General features: G+C 37.1%; 1 long non-coding RNA gene across 3 annotated transcripts in view; it reads left to right on the top strand.

The window, feature by feature from the left end:
• Positions 1-24,392, top strand: part of LOC147833233 (uncharacterized) — an 89,668-nt gene extending 65,276 nt beyond the window's left edge. The window contains exons 3-4 of one of the 3 annotated variants that reach the window (XR_015510765.1): positions 16,442-16,557; positions 23,921-24,392. This is a non-coding gene — a long non-coding RNA (uncharacterized LOC147833233). Of the gene's footprint in view, positions 1-16,441; positions 16,558-18,173; positions 18,309-18,530; positions 18,802-23,920 lie in introns of those variants that run through there. The other 2 variants (XR_015510764.1, XR_015510766.1) reach the window with 2 other exon arrangements.
• Positions 24,393-24,903: the final 511 nt, after the last annotated feature.

A 24,903-nucleotide genomic window follows, 5' to 3' on the forward strand; every position in this document is an offset into this window, starting at 1 on the left:
GATGCCCTTCCAGACACAACCCAACACTAGGAAACACCCATACACTCCTGCATTCACACTCCTACACTTAGGCTGATTTAGTTCATCAATTCCTGCATGTGTTCGGACGGTGGGGGAAACCAGAGCACCAGGAGGAAACCCACACCAACACGGGGAGAACATGCAAACTCCACACAGAAACACCAACTGACCCAGCCGAGACTCAAACCAGCAACCTTTTTGCTGTGAAGCGATCGTGCTACCCACTGCGCTACAGTGACGCTATTTATTTATTTATCTATTTATTTATTTATTTACATTGTTATATTATATACTTTTTTATTTTTTTTGCATTTATTTATTTATTTATTTATTTATTTATATATATTGTTATATTATATACATATGTATTTATTTATTTATATTATGTATCTATTTATTTATATACATTTGTGTCTGTTTATTTATTTGTACTTATTGTTTATTTATTTATTTATTTATTAATATGCATATTTTTATTTATTTTTTTTCTCTTTCTTTATTTCTTTCTTTATTTTTTATTTATTTATATACATATTTTTTTATAATTTTTTATTTTAAGTTTATTTATTTAATTTGTAATTAATTAAATCATTCATTCATTTGTTTATTTATTTATTTATATTGCTATATTATAAACGTATTTATTTATTTATTTATTTATTTATTTATGTTTTTACGTTTTCATATTATATACATTTTTATTTATTTTTTTTATTTTGCATGAATTATTAATTTATTTATTTATATACTTATTTATTTTTTATTTATATTATATACATATTTATTATTTTATTTTTTGCATTTATTTATTTATTTATTTATTTATTTATTTTAATTTTATATTTAATTATTAATTTATTTTTGTACTTATTTATATTGTTATATTTTATTTATTTATTTATTTTTACTTTGTATTATTTATTTATTTATTTTTGTTTTACATTTATTTATTTATTTATTTATTTATTTATTTGTTTGTTTATTTATTATTTTTTATATTGTTATAATATATACACATTTATTTTTTTATTTTATACACATTATTATTTATTGATTTTTCTTTTAAATGTACTTTTTTATGTATTTATTCATATTGTTGAATTATATGCATATTTAATTATTTTTATTTTACATTTATTTTTTTATTTTTTATATCGTTAATTTTTTTTATATTGTTATATTATATACATAATATTTATTTTTATTTTTAACATTTATTTACACCAACAGAGAATGAATCATTACACTGACAAAGTCTCATAGCTGAAACGTTTGTCACCTTATCTCCTGCTGTTTATTTAATATATTACTGAATGCAGGCCGTTTTTATCAATCCTATCAGGAAGAACACACTGATTTATATTGATTTAATGATATACCAGCAGTACTGTACGTCTCTTTCGTTTGTTAATATGAACATGTTTTTACAGTTATAGCTGACATTAACAACACAAAACCCCAGGCTAATTAACATCCATTCATGTATACATAACTATATAATCACTCTTAAGCATTCAGTTGAAATCCTAGTTTGACAAAGGGAAGATATTTGTGTACGTGTGTGTGTGTGTGTGTGTGTGTGTGTGATTGCTCTTTTATGAGATCAGTTTCATTAGTAGCGTGTGACAATAGAGCGCGTCTCCATCTGTCATGTGGAGATTGAAAGCGATAGAAACCCTGAGAGTCTGACCTCTGTCATAAAACAGCTCCGTATAGTGAAGGAGAGTGTCTCATTTAGACGCTAGGGCCCTTTATCAGCCCTAATACACACATGCTCAGGGGTCTCACACACAAACACATGTATGCAGCAGATATGACCCAGAAACATCACTTCTGCTTGTATACTTCAATTGTCGTCAAACAGATGCTAGTACAGGCCTGGTCATCTAGAATGGTAACCATGGCAACAGGGTGACGCTCTACAGCTGTGTCGTGTTGCGTGTTCCAAATATGATTTTATTGAGTCGCGGTCAATTTGTTTGAATAATATACATGGCTGAAATCTGTCAATCAATCATCTATCTGTCCATCTGTTTGTTCATTCATTCATTCATTCATTCATTCATTCATCTGTCCATTCGTCCAGTCATCCATTTATTCATCTATCCATCCATCCATTCAATTGTTCACCCTGTCATTTAGTCATCCATCCATCCATCCATCCATCCACTCATTAATTCATTCATTCAATAGTTCATTCATTCATCCACCCATCCATCCTCCCATTCATCCAGTCATACATTTCTCCATCCATCCATCCATTTATCCATCCATCCATCCATCCATCCATTCAATCATTTTTTTCTGTCATCCATCCTTCTGTTTTTCCATTCATCTGTCCATCCATTTTTGTTTATCTATCCATCCATACATACATACATTTATTCACTCATCTGTCCATTCATCCATCAATCACATCTATCCATCATCCATCCATCCATCCATCCATCTGTCGATACATCCACCCACTAATTTATTAATCAATTAATTAATTCATTCATTCAATTATCTGTTTATCCATCCGTCTGTCTGCCCATCCTTTCCTCCATCCATCCATCCATCCATCCATCCATCTGTTCATACATCCACCCACTCGTTCATCTATTTATTAATTTATTCATTCATTCATAAGTCCATCCATCCATTTATCTGTTCATCTGTTCATTCACTCATTCATTTGTTTGTTTGTTTATTAATTTATTAATTCATCAATTCATCCATCCATTCATTCATTCACTCATCTGTCTATCCATAAATCCATCCCTCCAACTATCAATACATCTATCCACTCATTCATCCACTCATTAATTCATTCTTCTGTCCATCCATCCATCTGTCCATCAGATCGTTTGTTTGTTTGTTTGTTCAATCATTCATCAATCCTTCCATTCACTCATCTGTCCATCCATCCGTTTCTCCATCTCTCTATACATCCACCCACTCATTCGTCTGTTCATTAATTCATTCATTCATCTGTCCATCTATCCATTTGTTTGTTTGTTAGTTCAATCATTAATCAATCCATCCATTCTCTGTCTATCCATCCATTTCTCCATCTGGCCATACATCCATCCACTCATTTGTCTGTCCATTTATTATTTAATTAATTAATCATTCATTCATTCATTCATTCATTCATTCATTCAACTATAAAAACAATAGTTTCTTACGTGGTAACAAGTAAAATCAAGCAATCAGATCTGGTAGTGAACTGTACTGGTCAACAGCACAAATATGATAAGATAAATACAGGAACCCTTTTGTTTAAGCAGCAATTCACACCTATCAATTCTGACCTAATACCTGCCTAAGATATTAACTGATCATTAGCCATTATAAAGTAAGCTCTTATTCCACTGTTCAGTGTTCTGCATGGACTCTTTCTGCACTATTTTGTATGGCAGCTTTCACATTTATTCAACTAACACATTTGCAATAAGCACAAGTAAACTATCACGCTGATAACGACTCTTAACATCCGAGAATCACAGTAGTTTTCTGGCATCCCATCTCACGCTCGCTCTATTTAACATCATGTGTGTGTTTTTGCTGATCTTCACACCCGTCTGTCCACGCCGGGTCCTGATCTCCACTTAGTCCAATTCAAGTCAATTTGTTATTGCAAATAAAATTGTAGCGTATGGGTAAGGTGCAGTGGCCGAAGTCCCCGAGCGCTGACCCCCGCTGACCCCCGTCCCGAACGCCCTCCTCTGTTAGTTCCGCCATTGAGGTGTCAATCATCCTGGGGTTTTCATTAGATGCAGTGCAGCTCTGAGCTCCAGCCGGCACAGGAATGAGGCTATGCTTTAATACACACGCACACACATACAATCAGCCTGACGTGTCACTCTCAGACATGCTGGGTGTTTTAACATAACGCTGGGCCAAATTTGCAAAAAAAAAAAGAACAATGTTTATGTTTTTTTTTTTTACTTAATGATGCATGAATTACAACTTTTGACTTTTGAAAATTGAAGTTTATAAATAAAAAAAAAAAAAAAAATATATATATATATATATATATATATATATATATATATATATATATATATATATATATATATATATATATATATATATACTTCAATTTTCAAATGTCAAAAGTTGTAATTCATGCATTATTAAGTAATAAAACCATAAACATTGTTCTTTTTTTTTGCATATATATATATATATATATATATATATATATATATATATATATATATATATATATATATATATATATATATATATACACATTTCATTTATTTATTTATTTATTTATGTATTTTTATTTTTATTTTTTTATTTATATGTGTGTAAATGACAGTACAACAACTTGGTAATAAACTACCAGTGCTTTCTTTGTTGTTTTATGGTCTTTTTTTTATTTTATATTATTTTTTGTTACACTGGGGACTTTACTTTTTAACCCATTGGAGGTTTATCTATATTTAATTTTAACTCTGTCTAAATAAATGTTTTTGCTTTAAGAATTGTTTGATGTTTTGGACTAGAAGCAAGAGAAAAACACCCGGATGTTTTATAATAATAATAATAATAATAATAATAATAATAATAATAATAATAATAATAATAATAATAATTATTATTATTATTATTATTATTATTATTATTATTATAAATTTAAGAATTATATATATATATATATATATATATATATATATATATATATATATATATATATATATATATATATATATATATATATATATATACATACAGAAAGCAGAAATACATACAGAAAATGTTTTTTGTTATTTTATTTTTTTTATAATTATTAGTTATTTGGACTAAAAATATCATTATTAGGATTTTTTCCTTTCTTTATGTTTTCAATATATCCTCCTCTGTCCTCTTGCGTCTACAAGGCATTTGCGCCCACAGAACTGGAAAACACAGAACTTTGCGCCCACAGAACTTTGCGCCCACTTACTGGAAACTTCCTCTTTGTCGGAGCATTCTCTGTAAAGCCTAGAGATGGTTGTGCGTGAAAATCCCAGTAGATCAGCAGTTTCTGAAATACTCAGAGCAGCCCGTCTGGCAGCAACAACCATGCCAACAATAGAAATTTGCGTAAACAAGCAGTTGGTGTACCTAATAATGTGGCCAGGAAGTATATCACTCAATTTCTGTTTAAATATCAACAAAACTTCTCAACATCAAAATTTGTGGAGGAAAGTTACTTGAACTTCCCCATAATGCAGTTCAGAAGCATAATACAGCATTAAACACAATATAGAGTATGGGAAACTCATTTACTGATGTTTTTAACAATGTGAACACATGCAAAGAATTGTCTATATGATTTAAACAGCACTCCATATTTGACCCAACATTTCTATAAATCAACCCAGCATTTTAACACAGCATTTTTAGGATTGATCACAAACCGATGCGACCGTGAGCGAGTGTTTCTCAGATGCTCACCTGACTGCCGGAGCCCCCGGGCCCCTTCACACGCAATTAAAAATCACACACACACACAGAGATCTTCCCCCTCGAGCGGTTGACATTTAGCCCAGTTGGATAATTGAGGAATAACATTTGCGTTACAATTTAACATGACCCCTGCCTTCACAAGCCCTTTGATATGAGTGTGTGGAGAGACTGCAGACAGCCGGAGAAGAAAAGCACAAACCTTATTATGAGTCAATGTCAAGAGGAGGAGAGCTGCCCTTTTCACTCACCGCCCAACAACTATTAAGAAAAATGTATTAAAAGCTGTGTGTGTGTGTGTGTGTGTGTGTGTGTGTGTGTGTGTGTGGGCGACCTGCAGTCTGGGCTAAAAGCAAAGGTTAATGGATTGAGTGTTACCTGCGCGAGAAGCTTGTGATACACACTCCTCACGCTGAAATGAAAGGGCTCGCACTTATTTGTTGGAGAAATTAGGAGGTTGATCTGTTTATTTCCGTCGGAGGAGCAAGGTCAAGGCGAGCGCTTAATCACAGGCCGGTGACGGATGTCTGTTTCTGCTTCTCTGGCGTTTCTTACGTGGACGGGGTTTAAGCAGCTTGTGCAGGTGCAGTCGCTCGCTGAGCATGTCTGTGATGCCTGATGCTCTGTTGATGCCATTCATCAGCTGTAAAGAAATAGGGCCAGACAGAATCTGTGCACTTCTCTTTTTTTGCTAATTATGCGCATAATTTTGTAGAAAAATTTGTTAAAAATGTGCAGAAGACTAAGGAATGATGTTGAGAGCTCTGGAGCTGAAAGTCGGAGTGAAATCAAAATGGACTGTTTTTTATATTTACACAGCAGCACCTTATAGTATAGAAGTGTTGTAGGAGAAAATCAGTGCTTTTGGGCGGAGCTACCTGTCCTTTAGAATACTTCAAATCAGTCATTTAGGGCGGGGCTATCGGTTACTTAGGGCGTGGCCATCAGTCATCTAGGACTGGCCAACTCATTTTGATTTGCGAGGAGCTTTCAGTAATTTAGGGCAGGTTATCAGTCATTTAGGGTGGGGCTATCAATCATTTTGGGCGGGGCTATCAGTCCTTTAGGAAGGGGATATCAGTTATTTCAGGCGGGGCTATCATTCATTTATGGCGGGGTTATCAATTTCGCTATACGAAAGTGTAGTGACAAATAAAGGCTTGATTGATCAGTGATTTTGGGCGGGGCTATCAGTCCTTTAGGGTGGGGCGATCAGTTCTGTAGGAAGGGGCTATCAGTTATTTCAGGCGGGGCTATCAGTCATCTTGGATGGTTCCTATTGGTCATTTTGATTTGGGAGGAGTTTTTAGTCATTTAGGGTGGGGTATATTTTATTTAGGGCAGGCCTATAAGTACTTCAAGGCGGGGCTATCAATTATTTAGGGCGGAGCTATCAGTCATCTATGACAGGGCAACTACTAGACATTTTGGTTTGGGAGGAGCTATCAGTCGTTTAGGGTGTGGCTATCAGTCCTTTAAGACAGATTATCAGTAATTTCGGATGGGGCCATCAGTCCATTAGGGCAGGGCTATTAGTCGTTTAGGGCGGGGCTATCTGTCATTTAAGACGGATTATGAGTGATTTAAGGTGGGGCTATCAGTGCTTTAGGGCGGGGCTATAAGTCCTTTAAGGTTGATTATTAGTGATTTAGGGCGGGACTGTCAGTTCTTTCAGGCGGGGCTACCAGTCATTTAGGGCGGTGCTATCAGGGTTTGTTTAGTTTCTGCCTTGGTTTTGTTTATTAGTCAACCTTCTTTAATTTTTTTAGCAACATCAATCTTCCAATGATCAATAAGTTCCCAAAGGACAAAATTATGCTCTGCCCTACACTTTTCTCATTACCAAACTGATTCTAATAGATCTATTTCCCCATAGCACCAAAAAGAGCACAATCTCAGTTTCTATTGCATGGAAACTTTAAATAAAACTAAATGTTAAATAATGTTGCTACTTTAAAAGATTTTAAAAATATTTGTTATATGTTTTTACTTAAGATTTAAAATGCTAAATCAATAATTCAGAGCCACTTTAACAAAGCTACAGCAGAACAAATAAACATTAAAAAGTCAACAGAATAAAGAAGATTCTGAGACCACACACAAGTAAAAGATGCTTTTTTTGCACCAAGATGCACCACATTGTGTTTATTAAACGACTTATAGACATCCAAGCCTAGGCAAATTGGCTAAAACAAGGGTAATTTTAGGAAAATCAAAAAGATGTTTAACATTAGTACAGAAACAGGCAAACAGAGCATCTGTATTAATGTTGCTGTTGGCATATATAAAAAGACAGCTTTAGAAATGTTTTTTTAATATTAATTTTAACATATATTTTTTAAGATTATTGAATTTAAATAATGATTATTTATTTATTAATTAATTATTTATAATTTAATTTAATTTAATTTAATTTAATTTAATTTAATTTAATTTAATTTAATTTAATTTAAATGTATGTATGTATTTATTTATTTATTTATTTATTTATTTATTTATTCATTTATTTATTTATTCATTTATTTATTGTGTTGGACTAAATGCTATCAATACCAAAGATAATGTAGAAACAGCTCTTTTAATTCAACATGTTTTTTTATTATTATTAATTTTCTAATTCATTAGGGTTGGGGTTGGGGTTGAGGTCAGGTCATTATTTTTAGTAGAGCTAATTCAGTACATAAATGCAGCAAACCCACTACATCCCGTGAGTTCTACAAGTCTCAGTCTTTTCCTGAAAGGGTTTTCTCTTGCCTGAGCGCTGATGTTTTTACGCAGAGAGCCATATTTCATGTGTCTGCCCCTCCAGTGCGCGGTAAAACGCCGTCATCTGACTGAGCTGCTCTGATAAATGACTGACGAGCGCCTGATACACTTTATTAAAAAGTAATAACAATTTTTGTAGGCTCCCTTCATGTTGTAAGGGGCCCATGAATCACGGGACATTGGCTGTCTGTATCTGATAAATGCATCGTTTACCATCTGAGGAGTTATTTAGGACCGGCTATTAATTTAAATCACATTTATCTCCTCTGAATAGGGCCGAGAGCTGTGATCGGACTGCAAACGACGGCTAACCGAGGCCTTATTTATTGCTACAGCACGCAAAACAAAAGCTCAATATGCTAAGCAGCGTCTGCCAATCACTCCAGTCAATCTTGACCCAGCAGTTAGACAATCTTTCCTTCATAAAATATACATTCTGCTTCTCTAGTGCCTGGAGCAATGAGGAACTGAAGAGAAAAAGACACGGTGAGATCCGTCACTTCTCTTAAAAAAACCATTCAACTGAACTTTGCACAATAGTCTGGATGCAAATAATGCAGTACAGTGTGTGTGTGTGTGTGTGTGCGTGTGCGTGTGCGTGTGTGTGTGTGTGTGTGTGTGTGTGTGTGTGTGTGTGTCTGTGTGTGTGTGCAATATAATTCTGCACATGCAAATTGAAACGTAACAGAAAATTAGAAAAATTTGAGACTATGGAGTGATAAAAATATAACATATTGAAGGCTAAATTTGGGAAATTCTAACAGATGTTTAATAATAGTACCAAAGAATGGACAAATAAAGCATCAGCATTAATGTTGCATTCATTAAACAAAAGTCAAGGCTATTTAAATGAAATGAAATGAAATTAAACTTCAGTAAATGTCCACATCATGATAATTGCATTACTTGTATTTTATTCTATTAATTTAAATTAATCGATAGTAGACTATATTGTGAGAATAAACATGCATTTATTTTGCTTTATTTTATTTTATTTTATTTTATTTTATTTTATTTAGTTTTTTATTTTCATTCATTCAATCATTTTCTTTTTGACTTAGTCCCTTTATTATTCAGGGGTCGCCTTATCAATCATATGTTTTACTCAGCGCATGCCCTTCCAGCCACAAACCAACACTGGGAAACACCCATACCCTCTTGCATTCACACTCATACACTACAGCCAGTTTTGCTTATTTTATTTTATTAACTATATTTAATTGATGATATTCCATAACATGAAATTGAACATGGATTTATTTAAATTAATTTGATTTTATTATTTAATTTATTTCTTTATCTAAATTATTATTTAATTTTATTCAATAATTGACTATATAGTGATTACTATATAGCGTTTATTTTCTTTAATTTTATTAGTTAAATATATTTTATTTTAATTGATAAAAGACTATAACATGATCATGAACAAGCGTTTATTTAGTTTTATTATTTTATCAAATTGTATTTATTTTAATTTATTTTTTAACATTTTATTTTGTGAATTTAATTGATAACAAAACATAAACCGTTGACTGTTACATAAAAATGAACATGCATTTATTTTATTTTATTATTTACTTTAATTATATTTACTTTTATTTTATTTTATTAATTAAATTTAATTGATAACAGACTATAACATAAAAACGAGCACTTAAATTAATTTAATTTAATTTAATTTAATTTAATTTAATTTAATTTAATTTAATTTAATTTAGTTTAATTTAATTTAATTTAATTTAATTTAATTTAATTTAATTTATTTGATAATAGACTATACCATGAAAATGAGCATGCATTTACTTGGGGTTGTCACAGCAGAATGAACCACCAACTATTCCATTTTTATGCAGCAAATGCCCTTCCAGTTGCAACCCAGTACTGGGAAACACCCATACACACCCATTCACACACTCATACACTACGTTCAATGTAATTCATCTATCCCCTATAGCGCATGTGTTTGGACTGTGGGGGAAACCAGAGCACCCAGAGAAAACCCACACCAACACGGGGAGAACATGCAAACTCCACACAGAAACACCAACTGACCTAGCCGAGACTCAAACCAGAGACTTTCTTGTGGTTCCTAACCACTGAGCCACCGTACCACCCTTGTGAAGCACGTTTAAAGCAAATATTTAATTATTGATGAAATGGTTTCCCAGTGCTGGGTTGCAGCTGGAAGGGCATCCGCTGTGTAAAACATATGCTGGAATAGTTGGCGGTTCATTCCACTGTGGTCACCCCTGATGAATAATGGGACTAAGCTGAAAATAAAATGAATAAATGAAAGCAGCTAATTTCAGTTCCAGCACATGGTTGTTTTACCTGGACAATAATGACCCCTTTGCTCCAGCATGGGCTGCGTTATTCTGACACATTGAGATCAGACAGGACAGCAGTGTTGTTCCACAGTAAAGGGAAGCATTAGGATTGCTCATTGCACTTTAATAATTCATTCCCATTTGTTTGGCGTCTGATACAATTACACTCCACAGGCGCCTCTGCCATATTTACCTGCTTTACGTCCTAATTCACGGCGCTGAGATTGAGGTTGGCTCTCATATCCTGACGGAGGTTAAGAAAACACCCAGCAGCACATGAGGGAAAGAGGAAAGACACCTGCACATTACAGACGAGTCCTGACTTTCTGATCTTCTGTGTGTGCGGCAGCTTTCAGAACAGGGCTGGGAAAATACATACACACACACACACACACACACACACACAACCGAAAGACCAAATCACACAGACACACACAGAAGATCAAACCACACACACACAAACACAAACACGCATCAAACACACACATCAAACACACACATACCATAACACACACACACACGCACACACACAAACAAATACCCGTCCACACACCCAAATTAAATCAAATCACCCCCCCACACACACACACACACACACACACACACATACCATCTCTGTCCACACACCTGAAATATACCAAACCAAACACACACACTAAACAAGACCCATCCATAGACCCAAAATAGACACACACATACACACACACACATAGACAAAAGATCAATCCACTCTCCCAAAAAAGTCCAAACCACACACACACACAAATACACACTAACACAAAACACCTGTCCACACAACCGAAATGGACTAAATCACACAGACGCACACACACACACACACACACACACACACACACACACACACACACACACACACAAAGATCAAACCACACACAAACACATAAACATGCACCAAACACACACACGCACACACAAGTACCCGTCCACACACCCGAAATAAACCAGATCACACAGACACACACCAAACACACACAAACGCACACACACTAAAGACTTGTCCACACACCAGAAATAGATCAAACCAAACACATACACACACACACACACACACACTAAACAAACCCCATCTATACACCCAAAATAGACACACACACACACACACACACACACACACACACACACACACACACACACACAGAGACAAAAGATCAATCCACTCTCCTGAAAAACACCAAACCACACACACACACACCCTGTTTAGTGGTCTTGCGCGCTGAATCTAATGGGGTCTTAATCAGGGCCAGATGTGGACCTCCAGTGGTTTATTTGTGGCTGTCCTGAGGTCAGTTTGAAAGCGCTGTAGTGTAAGCGTGGAGCATTGCGGTGTGTTTGTGTAACCCTGTGCTGCACTCAAAAACACAATCAACTTATAAATATATATGTGTGTGTGTGTGTGTGTGTGTGTGTGTGTGTGTGTGTGTGTGTGTACAGTCGGCCCAGACGCTCCTCAGGTCAGCACTTATTTTCTTTTAATTAGTTTTTCATTAATCGATAAGTGTGTGTGTGTGTGTGTGTGTGTGTCCGTGTGTCCCACCTCCCACATGGAAGCACAATATTTCTTCAGACGTAAGAGTAAAGACACCTGAAGCTGATTAATGCTGTTCCTCCAGCACAGGTGAAAGAGCTGCGGGCTCAGACTGCTGCCCTGAGGGGTACAGGTGTGTGTGTGTGTGTGTGTGTGTGTATGTGTGTGTTTGACTGAATACCTGAACTCACGCACTCTCACATACTCTCACAATCTCACACAAACATGACAACACGAGTATCTATAGACACACACATGCCAACACAAAAAGCTAGACACACATATGTACACACACACACACACACACACACACACACACTTGCAATCACACTCAAATACAAACATGACAACACAAATAGTTACACACACACACTCACGATCACACACGTCAACACAAATACATACACACATACAGACACACACAAACGACAACACAAAAATCTACAATACAGACAAGCACCCACCTTGAAAATGAGATAGTACATCTCAAGGGGTTAATGCTAATCAAATAATCAAATAAAATATATATCAAATAAAATGAATTAAAATTAAATTAAATTTAAATTAGTACAATTAAATTAATTGAAATTAAATTATTAAATTAAATTAAATTAAATTGAAATTTGTTAAATTAAATTCAATTATTAAAATAAAATAAAATAGAATAAATTTAAATACATTTAAATGAAATTAAAATAAAATAAAATAGCATGACATAATAAAGTTAATAAAATAAAGTTTAAATACATCCAATATAATAAAATGAAATAAACTAAACTAAAATAAATTAAATTAAATTAAACTGTTGAAGGCTTTTGAGTAGTAGCATGCCATTAATGTTTATATTTATTTTTTTTATTTATTTTTTTTTATTTTTTTTATTTATTTTCATTATTTTGTCATGTTGATGAATCCGTGATTGTCATCATAATAACACTTATAGTGTGTGTGCTGCTGATGTTTCCAGTTCCAGTATTGATAATCTTCATCTAGAGCACAAAACAGACACTAGATGGCTGCAGATAATGGAGTTCAGCACTAATGAATCTCCATCTGGACTGAACACACACACACACACGCACAAACACACGCACCTTAATTTCCTTCTGATGGATTCGTTCACGTTTGCTTCATTTACACTGACATCACACAGCAAAATACATACGGCTTTTTCCCATACACACTCATTCACACACACTTACACACACTCATACACTACGGCCACATTAGTTCACCAATTCCCCTATAGCACGTGTTTGAACTGTGATGGAAACCGGAGCACCCGGGGGAAACCCACGCCAACACGGGGAGAACATGCAAACTCCACACAGAAACACCAACTAACCCAGCTGGTGCTCGAACCAGTGACCTTCTTGCTGTGAGGCCACAGTGCTAACCACTGAGCCACCGTGCCGCCCTTTTTTAAACTCGTATATAATAAGATTGTGCTGGACCAACTCAGTTGCATTCAATTATGTAAATAGCATTTCTAGTTGGTGCTAAACAAATGTATTGAAAGCAACTCAATTAAATTGAGTTGATGCGATGAGTGATTTAGCTTGAGTCAGTCCTGATGTGTTTCTCCAGCTGCATTACACAGCAAATGACTTGTAGAGCCGGGGAAAAGCCAATTGCACGTGTGATGGAATATGTGTGACGCCGCGTTACACTTCCAGAACATGTAGATTAATGGCGCTCAGCACACGCCGTATTTATTAGAGTCCATTACGGCAGACGCACAGACCCGTCCAGAACAATCGATTATGTTTAAACTGAGCGCGCTCTAATCTCCGCAGGAAGCGCTTTAAATATGTTCGCCTCTGTAATATTCTTCACCTTAAAATGCGAATGCTGGCGCTCTTTGTGGCGCCGCGGAGGTCTTTATCTGCTGAATTTAGACACTTTTATTAAGACTCCTCCAGGATTTGGGTGGATTTGTCTGCCGTTGGATCGTAGCATTAGCATCTTTGAGAGATTACATTGAAGAGCAGCAGCAGTAAATACATGTTTATCTGCTAAAGCCTTCAGTTATTGGCTCCGATTCATTCACACTTATCTGAAGCTGAAGAAGTCTACTGTGTGTGTGTGTGTGTGTGTGTGTGTGTGTGTGTGTAATCTGTTGGATTTTTGCTTTAACACACAGTTAAAGTCAGAATTATTAACCCTCCTATTAAATTTGGCTTCACTTATATTTTCCCCTAGTTTCTGTTTGATGTAGAGCACACATTTCTAAACATCACAACTATAATAGCTCATCTCTAATAACTGATTTATTTCATCTTTGTCATGATGACAGCACATTATATTAGTCTAGATATTCTTCAAGACACTAGTGTTCAGCTTAAAGTGACATGTAAAGGCTTCACTAGGGTAATCAGGGTAAAGTTAGGGTAATTAGGCAAGTCAATCCAAAACAAATATTATATATTATAATACTGGCAATTAAAAACTGCTTTTATTCTAGCCAGAATAAAACAAATAAGACTTTCTCCAGAAGAAAAGAAATGTTAGAGGAAATACTTTGAAAAATTCCTGAATCTGTTCAACATCATTTGGGAAATATGTGAAAAAGAATTAATAATGCACAGGGAGAGTGTCTGGATACAGCAGTTTCAGCTTTTACAAAGTGGTGCTCATTACTGTCAGTACCAGAACAGTCGATAGAAGAACTCGAAATGAAGTTCAGACATGAGTTGTACACTTCTGTGTTCCAAGTTGGTACAACAACAGCAACAGATCATATAAAATATAACAAGACGATTTACAATATCATTTATATTTGAACAAAAACTTTAGTATATATATATATATATATATATATATATATATATATATATATATATATATATAAATATATATATATATATATATATATATATATATATATATATATATATATATATATATAAAATTTGTTAATTACGAGGTCCCGGAACAGATGGGTTTAACCGATCCAGCATGTTACCTGAGGAGGGACAGGTATCATGCATGAAAATGGGGCGTGGGTGGGGGGTGTTGGTGCGGTGGATGGCAGAAGGCTGTCGTGGACGAAAGTGAGCAGGGCAGGGGAGTCGCGGACGACAGTAAAGACAGCTGGGGACTCACTGAAGACAGATAAAGTGAATAGCGGACGAGGGAGAAGGGTGGTTGAGGAGGGGTGATCCTAAAAAATGAGGTGCTCTGTCACAAATTAAGCCCTGATTAGGTCTACAATACTAGTACTGGGTTGGACCCTGTTTTGATTCAACAAGGTACTGGAAATATTCCTCAAAGATTTTCCTCATCCGTCTCAAGGTTGGACGTGTTGTGTGTTCAGAGATGCTCTTCTGCAGAGCTCGGTTGTAACGAGTGCTTATTTGAGTTACTGTTGCTGGAACCAGTCTGGCCATTCTCCTCTGACCTCTGGCTTCATTTGCGCCCACAGAACTGCCGCTCACTGGATATTTCCTCTTTGTCGGAGCATTCTCTGTAAAGCCTAGAGATGGTTGTTCGTGAAAATCCCAGTAGATCAGCAGTTTATGAAATACTCAGAGCAGCCCGTCTGGCAGCAACAACCATGCCACGTTCAAAGTCTCTTAAATCCCCTTTCTTCCCTATTCTGATGCTCACTTTGGCCTGCAGCAGATCCTCTTGACCAGGGGTCACCAAACTTGTTCCTGGAGGGCCGGTGTCCTGCAGATTTTAGCTCCAACCCTAATCAAACACACCTGAACAAGCTAATCAAGGTCTTACTTGGTATGCTTGAAACATCCCGGCAAGTGTGTTGAGGCAAGTTGCAAGTTGGTCGCCTTCCAGAACCGAGATTGGTGACCCCTGGTCTCGACCATGTCTACATGCCTAAATGCAGTGAGCTGCTGCCATGTGACGGGCTGATTAGAAATCTGAATTAACGAGCAGCTGGACAGGTGTACCTAATAGTATATTTTTCAAACGCTCTGTAATAAAAGGGACGAATGAATGTAAACAGTGTGTGTGTGTGTGTGTGTGTGTGTGTGTGTGTGTGTGTGTGTGTGTGTGTGTGTGTGTGTGTGTGTGTTGGATATTCTCCTGCTGTCCATCAGATGAAATGCTTCTGTGTGTGTTCAGCAGCACATCTCCATGCCAAATCCCATTCCCAGCACACACACACACACACACACACACACACACACACACACACACACACACACACACACATACATGACTCCGGGGCCTCTGTATCTCCTCCAGCACAGCAGGCCCCACTCCATACACACACACACACACACACACACACACACACACACACACACAGCCCTTTAACATGCAACTCTATCACATCAAATTGAATTAAGTTTGTGCTTCGTTTGTGTTGCAGATAGCAGATAAGTGGCGGATGCGGAGACGACACGGATGGCTAATCCCATAGGCGGTGTTCTGCTAGCCTTCCCATGAGCCTCTGCTGCAGAAGGGGAATGGATGAAGGGGATTCAGGTACAGCGCTGGGGAAAATGTGGCGTTCAGTTTGTGTAACACACAGCTTTAACGTGATTAAACACATACACACACACACACACATACATCGACACACATACACAGCTGAGAGGAGAACACAGTGAGAGATTTAACACCGCTATAGTGTATACTGATGATTAGCTCTCTAAATAATCCACATTTTCCTTTATGTTTTAAGAAATAGCTTGTGCATGAAGATTTTTGTTTTGTTTGTTTGTATTAATTAAAGCAAGGGGCGTTTAAATTTCTGAGTGGAATTTCAAAGAGCAAAAGATTGGAGAAACGTTGCTGCTCTGATGAGTCTCCATTTCTGCTGACACATTCGGATGCTCGGCTCACAATTTGGCCTCAACAACATGAAAGCATGGATCATCCTGCCTTGTATCAGCGGTTCAGGCTGGTGGTGGTGGTGTAATGGTGTGGGGGAGATTTTCTTTGGGTCCATTAGTACCAATTGAGCATCAACGCCACAGCCTACCTGAGTATTGCTGCTGACCATGTCCATCCCTTTATGAGCACAGTGTCTCCATCTTCTGATGGCTACTTCCAGCAGGATAACGCAGCATGTCATAAAGCTCAATCATCTCAGACTGCTGAACATGACGATGAGTTCACTGTACCCAAATGGCCTCCACAGTCACCAGAGCTCAATCCAATAGAGCAGCTTTGGGATGTGGTGGAACGGGAGATTGGCATCATGGATGTGCAGCCGACAAATCTGCAGCAACTGTGTGATGCTATCATGACAATATGGAGCAAAATCTCTGAGGAATATTTCCAGTAGCTTGTTGAATCTACAAAAGCAAGGATTAAGGCAGTTCTGAAGGCAAAAGGGGTTCAACCTGATACTAGTAAGGTGTATCTATAAGCTCAATATTATTCATACAAATTCTGACTTCAAGTTTATTCATATTGGCATTTACTCATCATTGAGTTTTGTTGCTTGGCCAGAAATTATGCAGGTTTCTTCCCAAAATACGATGTGCGTCTTTGATTCAGTTTTTGTATTTGCACTCAACTTGGTTGAATTTATATGTGAAGAGTTCAGATACAAAAACCTCCAATTGCCGTCTGAAATGTTCCTCTAAAATTGGCTTTTTTTTTTAAAGCTCTTGTGTTTATATTCCTTAACGTCACTTTCAGGGCAAAGAATAAGTTCTTTTCACAATTTTTAAAGTGAAATAACTCAACATAAACAAAGGAGGATGAGATTAATGTTCATTTTCAGTGGAAATTTCAGACGGCACTTGGAGGTTTTTGCATCTGAACTCTTCACGTATTATCTTACTATAGCTAATTATGTCTGGTGACCAAACTTTAATTTTAATTAGTAAAACTGTTTAATAAAATGGATTTTTTTTAAATAAACTACAAACATAAAAATATTAATTTTCAATATTGGGTGTACTCATCATTTATGCTGAGCACTGTATATATTATACACACTGTATGACGTGTTTGGGGACGCAATTCTACCATATTTTCTGTGAATTAACATGAATTTTTCCACACAAAAAAGTGTGATGGACATCTTGTATCTTGTCTTGCAAACTTCCTTGTGTGTGTGTGTGTGTGTGTGTGTGTGTGTACTGTAGACTCTTGTAATTACACTCTGACGTTCATCCCGTTTGATGTCAGAAAAGATGCAAATACGGCGATGTGCAATGAAAGAAAGGCAGTGTGTTTGGCCCATTATCTGCCGCTCCTGCGGGACGTGTACCAGTGTTTCCAAATCTGATCTGGAGAAGGAGAAAACAATGAGGATGGCTCACCAAGCTTTCTTAACTCGCTAAATATTCATGCTTCCCCTTGCTTTTCTTTTGTTAATTGACACGCAGGGCTCATTATTTCTGGGGTGAATTCATTTGTGGTGAATGATGGGATTGTAGAGATGCTCTCAGATCAGTAATAAATAAATAAAAACTCTTCACCAACACCATTTCTTTCATCAGATCAGATGAGCTTCAAAGAAAACACTCTGGAGAGCAGAACCTGAACACTCAGAGTCAGTGTTGGGGAAAGTTACTTCTGCATTACAATATTGAGCTACTCCTCTAAGAAGTAACTACACTACATGACAAAACTCCTGTGGCCTATTCAAGTATGAGAAACACAGATAATAACTGGACTCTAGTTGCTGATTTGGCATCAGAAGTGTCTCTATGAAAGGTGAAGGCCTCTAGATTTTGCTGATTTGAGCTCAATAAATCTGATCATGTCTTGATGTTGACTGATTTGATGAGGACAGTGCGCTCTGACTCTGCTCAGACTAAAGTCTCATCACTGAACAGAAATAATGTCCAGTATAGAATATAAAGTCCTGCTGCAGTGGAGACAGAATGAATATTGTGTCTGACTCCATCATGAGCTTGGAGGACTGCATCCATACATCTCTGACATGACCCAAATCACTGATTAATAAAGTCATCTGGAATGAAGAAGAAAGCCTTCAGCAGGATCCCAGAGTTCATCAAGAGTCTCTGTGTTCATCTTCAACACCTCCTCCTTCAACCAAACACACCTCTGGCAACATAATTTGTGATCTCCACCAATGTATATAGGGGCATGTTTTCAGAATGAGCATGTGTTGGGTACTTTTGACCTTTGAATTTGAAAACTCATCTCTACGGTTTGGCAAAGGGACTTTTATTGACATTTTAGTCATTTGAGTATTGTAATGTATAAGAAATAACAAGTATAGGAAATAAGAGATATATCTAGAGAAATAAGTGTGTAAAATAACAGGAAATGTGCTGCAGTTTATTACAAGGTGTTTGTAGTTTAATACACAACACTAACCCACACAATATAGCACAGCAGACTAGTACACACGTGCAGAAAAGACACATTTCTCCATGAAAAGCTTTAAAGGAAAGATCAAGATTCCATGATGCTAATCAAAAGCAGAAATAAATGTGGAAAAAAACATGGAGCACAAAATAAAGAAAACAGCTAATTTATGGATATTTAACTCGTCTTACTTTAATGCATTTCCCCCAACACTGTTCATAAACACTCTGTCTTTGCACAGCAGAAGTTCTGAACCGTTTTCCTGCATTCTTCATTGTTTCTGGAGTGTTTTCAGCCGGCGTCTCCTGGAGAACACAGTGTTTATCTAAAGAGCAGATTCAGGGCTCCTCCAGGGCTCCCCGAGGCTTTCCAGAAGACAATTCCCTTCAGTGTGCGGGCCCCGGGGCCTCAGGACACGAACACTCCGGCAGAAACTGCTGCTTTATTGACATCGTTCTGCTCGTTTTCAGCCCACAGACAAAGACCGACATGATGTGTTGTTTTTTAGTCTCTGAAATGAGTTGCTCCCTATAAATAGCTGCTTTGTCATCTTACAAATAACTGATGTCAAAAAATGTGTTGTATTATTGAAGATGTACTTTTATATAATTTAATGTAGAACTGAAAGTAAAATTGTCCACAAAAAAAAAAAAAAAAAAACAAGCATCAGAATGGGGAAGAAAGGGGATTTAAGAGACTTTGATTGTGGCATGGTTGTTGCTGCCAGACAGGCTGCTCTGAGTATTTCAGAAACTGCTGATCTACTGGGATTTCATGCACAACCATCTCTAGGGTTTACAGAGAATGCCCTGACAAAGAGGAAATATCCAGTGAGCGGCAGTTCTGTGGGCGCAAATACCTTGTTGATGAGGTCAGAGGTCAGAGGAGAATGGCCAGACTGGTTCCAGCAACAGTAACTCAAATAAGCACTCGTTACAACCGAGCTCTGCAGAAGAGCATCTCTGAACACACAACACGGCCAACCTTGAGGCGGATGGGCTACAGCAGCAGAAGAGCACACCGGGTGCCGCTCCTGTCAGCTAAGAACAGGAAACTGAGGCTACAATTCACACAGACTCACCAAAACTGGACAATAGAAGATTGGAGAAACGTTGCTGCTCTGATGAGTCTCCATTTCTGCTGACACATTCGGATGCTCGGCTCACAATTTGGCCTCAACAACATGAAAGCATGGATCATCCTGCCTTGTATCAGCGGTTCAGGCTGGTGGTGGTGGTGTAATGGTGTGGGGGAGATTTTCTTTGGGTCCATTAGTACCAATTGAGCATCAACGCCACAGCCTACCTGAGTATTGCTGCTGACCATGACAAACTTAATTAAATTATTAAATGTTTGATTTCACACAGTTAATTCAAGACTGTTGGGGGGATCAATGGTATTTAACACATAATCCAGAAAAAAATATTGTATTTTTATTGTTATTATTAATATTGTAATTTATTTATTTATTTATTTATTTTTGAGTGGAAAGTCATTTCTTTTTGTGTTATTTATTTATTTTTTTTATATTAAAAATATTACATTTGTTTTTATTATTATTAAAATTACATATATTCAGCAATGGAGAGCAAAACCCCCAAAAATCAAATTATTCCAATTTTTAACAGACGTGACGGTGAAATTCTGTCTGAATTGTCTCTAATAGGCTGTAGTAGTATTAAATGTTAAACACTGACTTCTGTGTTTAAAGTGTCTCAATCCTCTCCTCTCTCCATGGAATATGACTTTCGCTAATTAATCGTAGTTTAATACAATGTGTACAATAAGGTGAAGTTCAGTGAATCACCCCATAATTAATTATCAGGCCGTTAGTAAAGCTCTTTTCTCCATCTGAATGGATTCAGCAGTGCTTCAGGACGTCTGTCAGCTTTGTCAGGCATCATTATTTTCAAATTGAGCTTGTCGGCTCACAGATTCCCAAAAAGAAACCCATTAAAATTCCCCATCCAGCGCCAATGATCGCATCCATCTCGTGGACATGCTGTGATTTTAATCCAGCAGATCCACACGCTGTAAGAACTCCTGTTCAGATGACAATCTCTGATTAGATGCGGAGGAAATCTGCACTGCTGAAACTCTACATCTAGCCACAAACAAGACAAGATTTTATTACATATATTTTAAAGGCGGAGACGCAGTGGCGCAGTAGGTAGTGCTGTCGCCTCACAGAAAGAAAATCAGTGCTTCGAGTCTCGGCTTGTTCAGTTGGCGTTTCTGTGTGGAGTTTGCATGTTCTCCCTGTGTTGGTGTGGGTTTCCTCCGGGTGCTCCGATTTCCCCCACAGTCCAAACACATGCGGTTTAGGTGAATTGGGTAGGCTAAATTGTCCATAGTTTATGAGTGTGAATGAATGTGTATGGATGTTTCCCAGAGATGAGTTGCAGCTGGAAGGGCATCCGCTGTGTAAAAACATGTGCTGGATAAGTTGGTGGTTCATTCCACTGTGGCAACCTCAGATTAATAAAGGGACTAAGCTGAAAAGAAAGTGAATGGATGAACATTTTAAAGGCTATAAAGACATGGTGTGCAATTTTGTCCACTAGAGGGCGAGTATTCACCACAAACAAAGGCGTGTTTTGATGAGTTACAGTTTCATAACTGGAATATGGAAATATTAATTAAATGCAAACAAACTCAGATCTAAGATCTCCAAAAATGATTGATCTGATCTAGAGAGGATGTTAAAGGCATCACAGTATGTCATTTTTGCCACTAGCTAATGCATATTAGCAACGAACAAAGGCATAGTTTGAGAAACAAATGTGGTTTTAAATATATATATACATATTAAACTAAATCTGTTTTATAAATATAAACTCTTCAGATTCAAATGGAACCATGGAATATGTAAGCTTGAAAATGGCATCAACAGCTTGTGACATAGTGTAAGCCTATAAAGGTAGAGTGTGTAATTGTGGCCACCAGAGGGCGTGTATTCACAACAAACAAAGCATAATTTGATGACTCAAATGTGTTTGCTTTGTGAGGATTCGCAACACGTTTGCTGTCAAACTGATGAAGATCTTAATTTCTGGCGTGTTTTGTAAGTACACACGCTTTCCTAAATTGCTACGCATTAAGCTCTTTTAGCCACCGTAACATTTCTCTGCCTTATATTTGCTCCAGTTTAGTGATCATTTCGACTTAAAACAGTGCATTCACAAATGTTTTATGCCATATTGGAGTTTTGTGCATGAGCCTAACGCCTCAATCACACGGGGCTTCAGCGTCAATGCTTGACTGAAGATGTGTCTGATGTTGGGGCTGGAGCGATTGTCAAAGAAGCGTCAGCCAATGAAATTCAGTCAGCAATAGGCCACTCTCTAGCTGGTGTATTTGCATACAGCGTTCTGATTGGCTGACACTTCCATCAGCACTTGAAAATTTGAGCTAGTCAGAACTTCTGCAGCGAGCAGTGTAGTGTAGTTTGAGATACAAATGTGGTTTTACATATATACATATTAAACTAAATCTGTTTTTAAAAAAATAATGAATGTTTGAATCCTAGCAGAACCAGGAATATGAAAATAATAAAGAGATTCTGAATGATTCATTCATTCGTTCATTCATTTATTTTCTTGTTGGCTTAGTCCCTTTATTAATCTGGGGTTGCCACAGCGGAATGAACCGCCAACTTGTCCAGCATGTTTAAACGCAGCAGATGCCCTTCCAGCTGCAACCCAACACTGGGAAAATTCAGAATGATTCCTGAAGCTTAAAATTCTATGAACAATCTTTAAAAAATTACATCAATAACTAGCACAATGTGTCATTTTGGCCAAAAGAGGGCGTATATTCACAACAAACAAAGATGTATTCTGATGACTCACATTTCAAAATACATGCATGTTAATCAAAAGCAAACAAACTCTGTGAGTAAATCTCAAATCTCCTAATTTCATGAGCTGTTTTAGTGCATGTTCATGGCATTGCAGTATGTCATTTTGTCCACTAGAGGGCAACAAATTAGCAACAAACAAAGTCATGTTTATTGTGAAGTCATGTGATGTCGTTTCTTACTGATGATGTGACCGATATACATGGGTTAGGGTAGGGTTAGGGTTAGGTGTGTGTGTGTGTGTGTGTGTGTGTGTGTGTGTGTGTGTGTGGGTCTTTGTGTCATCAATGTTGGTTTCCAGCTTTCCATTGTTACTGATGTGAAATGTTGTTGTGCTGATTGTACAAGACCTCAGCCCTCCATCAGTCTGTCATCAGAGTGCTTCAGTGTTATTATTCTACTATTATTATTCCCTCCAGAACTGTCTTAAGCATCTTTCTGTGCTCCCATTTCACACCTCCAAAAGCCATCGCGTTCATTGCATTTGGTCTTCGTCTGCACAACTCATTCATTAGAGGACAAACACCACAGTGGCGAATCCCAACAGTGCAGCAAACTCCACCTCTCTGCCTCATATTTGCTCGAGTTTATCAGGAAGTGATCACTTTAACTCAAGACAGTGCATTCACAAATGTTTTCTGCGATATTGGAGTTTCGTGCACGAGTCTAATTGCGATCTCTGTCTGTAAACAGAGCGAGTGACAGTGCACGTCTCCTGCTGAGCTGTTTTCTCGCTCCTCAAGCAGGCTCAGATGGCAGTGTTGTCGGACAGCGTGAAGGATCAGCTTCTGTTTGCATGTGTTTGCAAGGGAAAACAGGCTCAGGACGAGATCTCTGAGCCACTAGGCTGCTGTCACCGCTGGATTTGACTGTCAGCATGCAGAATGAGCGAATTCTGGCTCGGCCTCTGGTGTAATGCTCTCTGGACAAGCAAACGGGCATCTGATCCAGCAAATCCCACAGCCGCTGCTGGACTTCTGCTGGACGGGGCTTTCTTTCACACTTGCTGTTGCTGCATTATAGTGGCTGAACAGAACTTTGAAAAGCACTGGGTATGATGCACAGACAGAAACAAAGCACAACTACAGTTTCCAGCAGAATCCTTATAAATATATGACAATATTAATAATGTTTGAAAGAAATAAAAGTACAAATAAATTTAACCAATAAATAAACAGAAAAATATTGTTGCTGTTAATTTGTATGTTTAAGTAAAGTCTTCATTCCACAATTATCTTCATCTGGAAGAATGCTTCCCACTACAAAAATGCTCCAGCTTCAAAAAAGCTTTTATAGCATTGCATCATTTACCCTATCGATATGCATTAAAAAATACAGTGTATTGGGTAATTTAATAAATAACATAACGGATTCTCGTTAACTTCCGGCTGCTACCATATCCGATACAGCAACAACCTTCTTGCGGTTTCCAGAGTTTGTTCTTCCAAGGTAACCTGGCAAGACCGCTCTATGTCTGGTGAGTGTGTGTTTTGTCTGTGTGTGTGTGTGTGTTTGTGTGCGCATGTGTGTGTGTGTCTGAATATGCATATGCATCTGTTTGCATGTGTGTTGTTGCATTTGTTTCTGTTTGTCTATTAAGTGTGTGTGTGTTTGCGTCTGTATGTGTGCGTGCTTGTGTGTGTGTGTTTGCGCATGTGTGTGCATTTTGTTGTGTT

This window comes from Danio rerio, chromosome 16 (assembly GCF_052040795.2).
Source record: "Danio rerio strain M-AB ecotype USA chromosome 16, GRCz13ab, whole genome shotgun sequence".
NCBI lineage: Eukaryota > Metazoa > Chordata > Actinopteri > Cypriniformes > Danionidae > Danio > Danio rerio.